Genomic DNA, 6704 nt, shown 5'->3' with positions numbered 1-6704 from the left:
TTTTGAAATAGGAAGCTAACCTACCCTCGATGTAGCTAGCTTCAACCAAAATAAACTGTCTTTGCTTGAACCCTCCGTTTTGACCGATCTCGTCCCGTTACCGGCATTTGACCGCTCAAGATGCCTTACCGGAGAGTTTTGTCAGCTCTGAGACGAAGATCGGTCCGTTTAGAGTCAAAACAATGTAATTCAAATTATCCATGCCATACAAGCGCAAGTTACAACAACATATTTGCATGAACAACACACTGTCTGAGGTAGCAGTACAGTGACACCTCGCGGAGCAGAGGTGCGGAAGTTGTACTGGATTTACGTCTGAAACATGATTTATTATTTGAAAAAAAATCGATATAACGATATATCGAAATATTGATATTCAAAATTTGAATATTGATATCGTATCGCGATACAAAATATCGCGATATATTGCCGTATCGATATTTTTGCCCACCCCTAGTTGCGACACGGCGGCACCTGTCTTTCTCCCGACCATCGACGGTGCTTCTTGTGACACCGACCATAGACGGCAGCTTCACGTTGCATCGAGGCTACGACACACAGCATCACATGTCGACTCCCCTTGTTGTGTCTTCACACTCTCCAAGCTTAGCAGCTCCTCAGCTATTTCAAAGTTCTCCGTGACTGAAGATGAAAATAATCAGCAGTTGCTCTGTATTGGAAATGTCCGTGCTTTCATCCAGTCCCTCCACACGTTGTCCCACTTGCTCTTTGAGATCGTTGGCCAGATGTTCGATTCGGTCGTGTCACTGTATCATTCTACAAACTTACTGTATCTCACGGAGCTTTGTTTTTTGTTCCGGGCATACAGTGTGGATCAAAAGTAACAACTGTAATTCATTTGTGAGAACCTATGTTTGTTTTTTTTGTGATCAATTATTTATTTGTGTATGGACCATTTAACAATTAGACACAATAAACATAATTTCCTTTTTTGGTGTACATAAAATGCACAACATAAATAACTAAAAACAAACAAACAAACAACCCACATAGCAAAAGGAGTCCGCCGCGGACCCGCCGCGGATGTAGCGCGGCTTCCGGAACGGACCCGCGAAACGGACCCGTATCGGAGTCCACTTGCTCTCTGTGACGGATCCGCAGCGAAGGCGGATCGCGGACCCGTCCTGGATCCGCGCTGCATCCGGTCCGCATCCGCGATTTAAATCATACCTCCGCGGCGGGTCCGTTCAGGGCCCGCAAATCCGCCGCGGATCCGCAACAGACTCATAATAACCCTCTGGCCCGGATCCGTTTGGGACCCGCAACGGACTTATAAATTACCTCTGGCCCGGGTCCGTTCGGGACACGCAAATCCGCCGCGGATCCGAAACGGACGCAAAAAAAACCTCTGGCCCGGGTCCGTTTTGGACCCGTTCATCATTTTCAAAATCTCCATAAAATAGCTTAAACTAAAACTATAACTATGCCTAGCCTAGACTTCTACACCAAGCTTAAATCTGCATTGCCTTGCATTTTTAACCCAACACTATTGTCAATATACAGAAAAGGTTGAAGTCAAGACATCAATTAACTGTACAAAATGAGGCTACAACTTCAATGAAATGTGAAGCTAAAATATCAGAAAATGAACTGGTGAACGACAAGAAGTTCAATACAAATATTGTTTATTCTTTTAAAGTACATGCTACTGGGGTTCTCGCGTGGATGGAGGCGGGACACGTCTCCTCGCTGCACAATCTGCCGCAAGGTGGATGGCGTGTTTGGTCACCTCGTCATCTGTGGCTGACCTGTCACTGTATTTTTTCTTACAGCACCTGTAATCAAACAGACAGATATATAGGGAGTCAAGGTCATACCATGTTTAATTTCGAGCAAAAAGAAAAAAAGACATCAAACGTTAAAAAAAACAAAAAAAACAGCTGATCGCTTATGTGACAGGGTGAGGGTAAATAAACACAGCTGATGTGAGCGCAGACCTGTCAAAATGCCCTGTCCTGCGTCAGGTGTAACTTAATATGAACGTGGCTCAAAGCGCCTCTCACGGTGACCAAGCTCAGATAAATACATTGGATCAGCTGTAGTTTATCGCGTGTCCTCCCGCATAAAGCCGCAATATACCGGAGCTCCTAAAAAAAAAAAAAAAAAAAACGCTACGTGCGGTGGAGCTAAAAACAGCTGAGTTCTCCTCTACTACAGCTGAACAGCCGACATGTGGTCAAGACGTACAGAGACCTGTCAACAGTGTCACCTAAACTTCAACCTCAGACTGTCTGCTTCTCAGATGATCACACAGGGAGAGCATGAATGTGTGATGAGTTGTGTTACAGAGTCCTGTATCAATGTTTAGGCTTATTCGTCAGTGCTTTATGTTGTCATGATAATTAATAGGCCTATATGCTGAGAAATAAGATTGTAAATAAAACAAATCCTACAGGGAAGACCAATTTATGTTTAACGAATCAAATATTGTTTTGGTCATAGTAACTGATAATAAATAGGCTATGTTTAATTCTCTCTTTCACACTTTGAGAGTTTGCGGTGCTGACGAATGTAGTCCGGTTAGTTGGCTGGGGTCACGAAAATAAAGCGTTTTACTTCTCAAAACAATATGCGTTCAAAAGAGTGATACATTTGCATCACAAAACCGTTGTCCACAAAAAAGTCTGACCTCACAATCGCTTGCTGCTATTTTCTCTCCCTCCGTATCACTGCGCGCTGCCGCCTCTAGACGGCTGTGCGCATTTCCATCAGCTGTTTCATGGAGTTTATTGCTCGGATAGTTCACGTAATCTGATTATGACACAAGTGATGAAGCCATCCCTTGTTTTAGCACAGAGCCAAGGGGAGACCTTTATGAACCTGATGTGATGCTGAACCTCGTCAGATGGAGTTAGAACGGGCAGACACAGAGAGGAGGGACAGGGAAGCAACAAGCTGAAGTTAGACCACAGCTGCAGCTGTGACAGACAGGGTGACCGGGTGATGATCAGTAATGCAGCGCAGTCTGTGATGGAAGATCAGCCCGACAAATGTACACACACTATCAGGACGATTATTTTTTCTTGCCGTTATAAAATAGCGAGCCTACACACCAGCCACGTCCACTCTGTTAGCTGGCTCAGCTGACCGGTGGTCAGATGGTGGTTAGATCTTCACATGTTGAACAAAGTGCATCCAAACGCCAGGCTAAAGAAAGAGCGAGGATCCTCTGACAGCTGCAGGTGAGCTACACGTCAGCTGGCTGCAGAGGAGTGCTGTTCTTTTTTTTTTTTTCCAGCAGCACCATCCTTGGAGGTGATGCACGCTGTCTGTATATTTGTTGGTCTGATCTTCCACCATGGACTGCGCTGCAACGATCACTCTTCTCTGCTCTAACCTCTTTCCTACAGTCTATGGAACTCCATCTGATGAGGTTCAGCATCACATCAGGTTCATAAAGCTCTCCCTTTAGCTCTGTGCTAAAACAAGGGTATAGATAGATATCAAAAGACCCGAACTATCCCTTTAATGAAAAATAAACACACACTTTGATATTAAGAGCACTACCATATTATCCTACAACTTAGCTGACTGTAAAGTAATTACAATGAGTAGATGTTTTAAAGTTTATATAAAATACGAAAGATAACATCTCAACATACTAAACCTAAGTAATACTTACCACATACTCTCAATAGATTCTCCGGGTCCTCATTCAGGTAAACGCAGAGGGTCTTTAGGACGCATTCTCTTCCCAGATCCACGTCATCATCCTACAGCAGAAAAGCAGAGGAGAAGTTGTGTTGTTTGAGTTCATGTCTGTGAAAATTCTCATTTGTCCTGGTAAAAGGCATTTTTGTCTTGAAGACAATCAGTTGTTACACCCCCAACCCAGAGAATATATTTACTTCATCCATTGGTGCAATGATGCCCCCTATTTCTTTTTCATTACTGAGTAATTGTTTAAAAATAATATACATAAATGAAAAAAAAAACAATAAACTCAGAAAACAACAACTGATTTAGTAATACTCACCACTACTGCAGAGCCTTTGACACAGCACCCTGAGACATGTCAAATATTGCACAGCAACTGAACACCCTTTACACTGCCACATTCACTAGAGAAAGAAAGACAAATGGAAATTGGTTTAGTTTGTGGTGCCATATTATTTTGTGTTGTAATGAAGACTGATTATTAGACATATCTCTCCAAAATAGTTTCAACAAAAAAAATGAACATTAGAATCTTAAAGGCAATAGGACTTGCAGTAATTATCTTTACTCACAATATTAAAAAAGGAATAATATCATAAAAGAAGGTCAGACAACAAATGTAGCCTACAGGGACATCGATCTGCATCACCTGTTACAACAGAGCTGCGCAAAAGAGAAAAAGTGATCGCCCCCGAGAGCATTGTAATCATATCGGTTAACAAGCGTTGGTTATCATCAGTCAGAAAAAAAATTCAAAATGTGCATCCCGAAAACCAACAAAAGCAATTGAATAGTAGGCTAATACTCACCACTACACAGCAGCACCCAGAGACATGTCAAATATTGGCATAGCTGGAGGATTATCTGCACAGTAAAAATAGAAAAAATGTTGAAAAAAAGTCAAGTATGTGGGTGTGTAGACAACATAAACTCAAGGCAGGACATAGAAGACACAAAATAGCTAACTTTAGTTGACTTAAGCTTAGCAAAAATGACAGCCCTCACTATTTTAAAAAAAAAAGTTTAAAAAAAAAGAAAAGCTGTGTGCCCGCCCCTCCTCCCCAGCGAATTAAACATAGCCTATTTATGACCAAAACAATATCTGATTATATTTGATTCATTAAACACAAATTATTGGTCTTTCCTGCTTGATTTACAATTTTATCTTGTTTCTCAGCATATATTAATCATCATAAAGCACTGACAAGCTTAAACATTAATATTGCCAGTGTGCATGGCATGTGTGAGTGTGTTTGTACTGCTGCTGTAACTTGTGAATTTCCCCTTCGTGGGATGAATAAAGGCAGAGGGAGTGCTGTTGTACTGTATATCAGCACGGGTGTGCGGCCTCGTGCCTACGACCAAATCACACCCGTGCTGATATACAGTACAACAGCGCCGTTAGCCGCTCGGCTAGCGAAAAGTCACGGAGAATTACGATATGAGGAGCAAAGAGAGGCTAAAAAAGTCATTCTAAACTCCGTAACGTTGGAGTTGGTTGCCCTCTTCATAAACATTACGGTGTTTTTTATTTTTTAAATAAAAGCCGAGCGGCTAACTAGCCGTTAGCGGCTAACTAGCCGGCTAACTAGCCGCTAACGGCTAGTTAGTTTTAAAGAAAAGAAAATAATTATTTTAAAAAAAAAACACCGTAATGTGTATGAAGAGGGCGACTCGTAATTACTGGGAGTCGGAACACCGGGCATAGCCTACTTAAATCGAGGAAATGGGAGGTCGAGGTCGGAGAAATAGCAGCTAAGTTACATAAGTTACCGCTAGCATAGGCTAACGTTACACAGCATAACAGCTGCGATACATTAAAACAGATAACTATAACGTTACCAAATAACAATGTGTGTTTTTTTTAGTCACACAACCACAACATATTCTCCCGAAATTGCTATCCCATTTTAAAACAAAATAGCTACAGACGTGCATCATCACATCTCAGCTAGAAGCTAACCTAGCCTGTTGCACAAAACTACAAAAGTTCTAACAGTGCTAATATCAAACAACGTCATTACAAGCATTAATATACATGGCGATTAAAAACACAAAGGCCAATGTTTAACGTTACTGTGAATGTCGCAATACATCAATAAATCAATAAACTTACTAGAGGCTTCAGCACAACCGTGTCCCAGCAAAGAAAGATGCCTCCTCTAGTCTCGGCTCGGTGTGGACTACTGTGTTCGACCGTTACAGTAAAGGCGCGTCCGTGTCCACACGTCCGACACGGGTCCGTTCGGGATCCGCTGTTTGACGGTAGAATAACGGCTCTGCCTGGAGGCGGGGCTGATCCTCTAGGCGGCGCCCAAACGAATGTGACAGTCACGCGGGTTTGGTGACTTGAATGCGGATCCGCGTCGGAGTCTCCTGCTGTGTGGGAAACAAAACAACAACAACAACAAAACAATCCCACCCCTCCTCTCCTCAGACCAACAATAAGTGAAGATTAGATATGCTTACTTGACCCTATTCCAACTAAAATTTTTAAATCTAGTCTCTCTTGCCTTTCAAATGATACTACCAGAATCGTCAACACTTCTCTACAGTCTGGTATTTTCCCTGCTGCTTTTAAAACAGCCATGGTGAAACCTTTACTAAAGAAACCTGATCTCGACACTGGCGATTTAGCCAATTATAGGCCTATTTCAAATCTCCCTTTTATTGGTAAATTGTTGGAGAAAATTGTTTTTAATCAACTACTTAATCATGTTAACACTAATGATTTATCGGATAAATTTCAATCTGGCTATCACTCTAATCACAGCACAGAAACTGCTTTATTAAAAGTGGTTAATGACCTCAGAATCCAGCTGACTCGAATAACGTTGCTGTCCTCTATGAGCTCTGCTTTGACTGTGTGTGGAGAAACATTGAAAACATTGAGATAGCGTCACTGGGGATCTGGTTGCAGTGAAATTTTGTATCTGAGATTAGGATATAAGGAAACAGACTCAAGGCTGAAATTTGCTAACATGGTTACTTGACAATGACACAGCCATTTGCCATCGTTTGGCTTA

General features: G+C 42.0%; 1 long non-coding RNA gene across 1 annotated transcript; it reads right to left on the bottom strand.

Annotated features, from left to right (window-relative positions):
• Positions 1-1651: 1651 nt before the first annotated feature.
• Positions 1652-5958, bottom strand: LOC146960803 (uncharacterized). Its single transcript, XR_015035360.1, has 5 exons — positions 5795-5958; positions 4488-4542; positions 3998-4082; positions 3644-3734; positions 1652-1796 (listed from the first exon to the last, which is right to left on the bottom strand). It is a non-coding gene; the product is annotated as an uncharacterized LOC146960803 (long non-coding RNA).
• Positions 5959-6704: the final 746 nt, after the last annotated feature.

Source organism: Trachurus japonicus, unplaced genomic scaffold (assembly GCF_045865225.1).
Source record: "Trachurus japonicus isolate A0001 unplaced genomic scaffold, Traja_1.0 AP029982.1".
In the NCBI taxonomy this organism is placed as follows: domain Eukaryota; kingdom Metazoa; phylum Chordata; class Actinopteri; order Carangiformes; family Carangidae; genus Trachurus; species Trachurus japonicus.
Note: the sequence above shows the minus strand (reverse complement) of the source record. Positions and strands in the feature narration are given on the sequence as shown.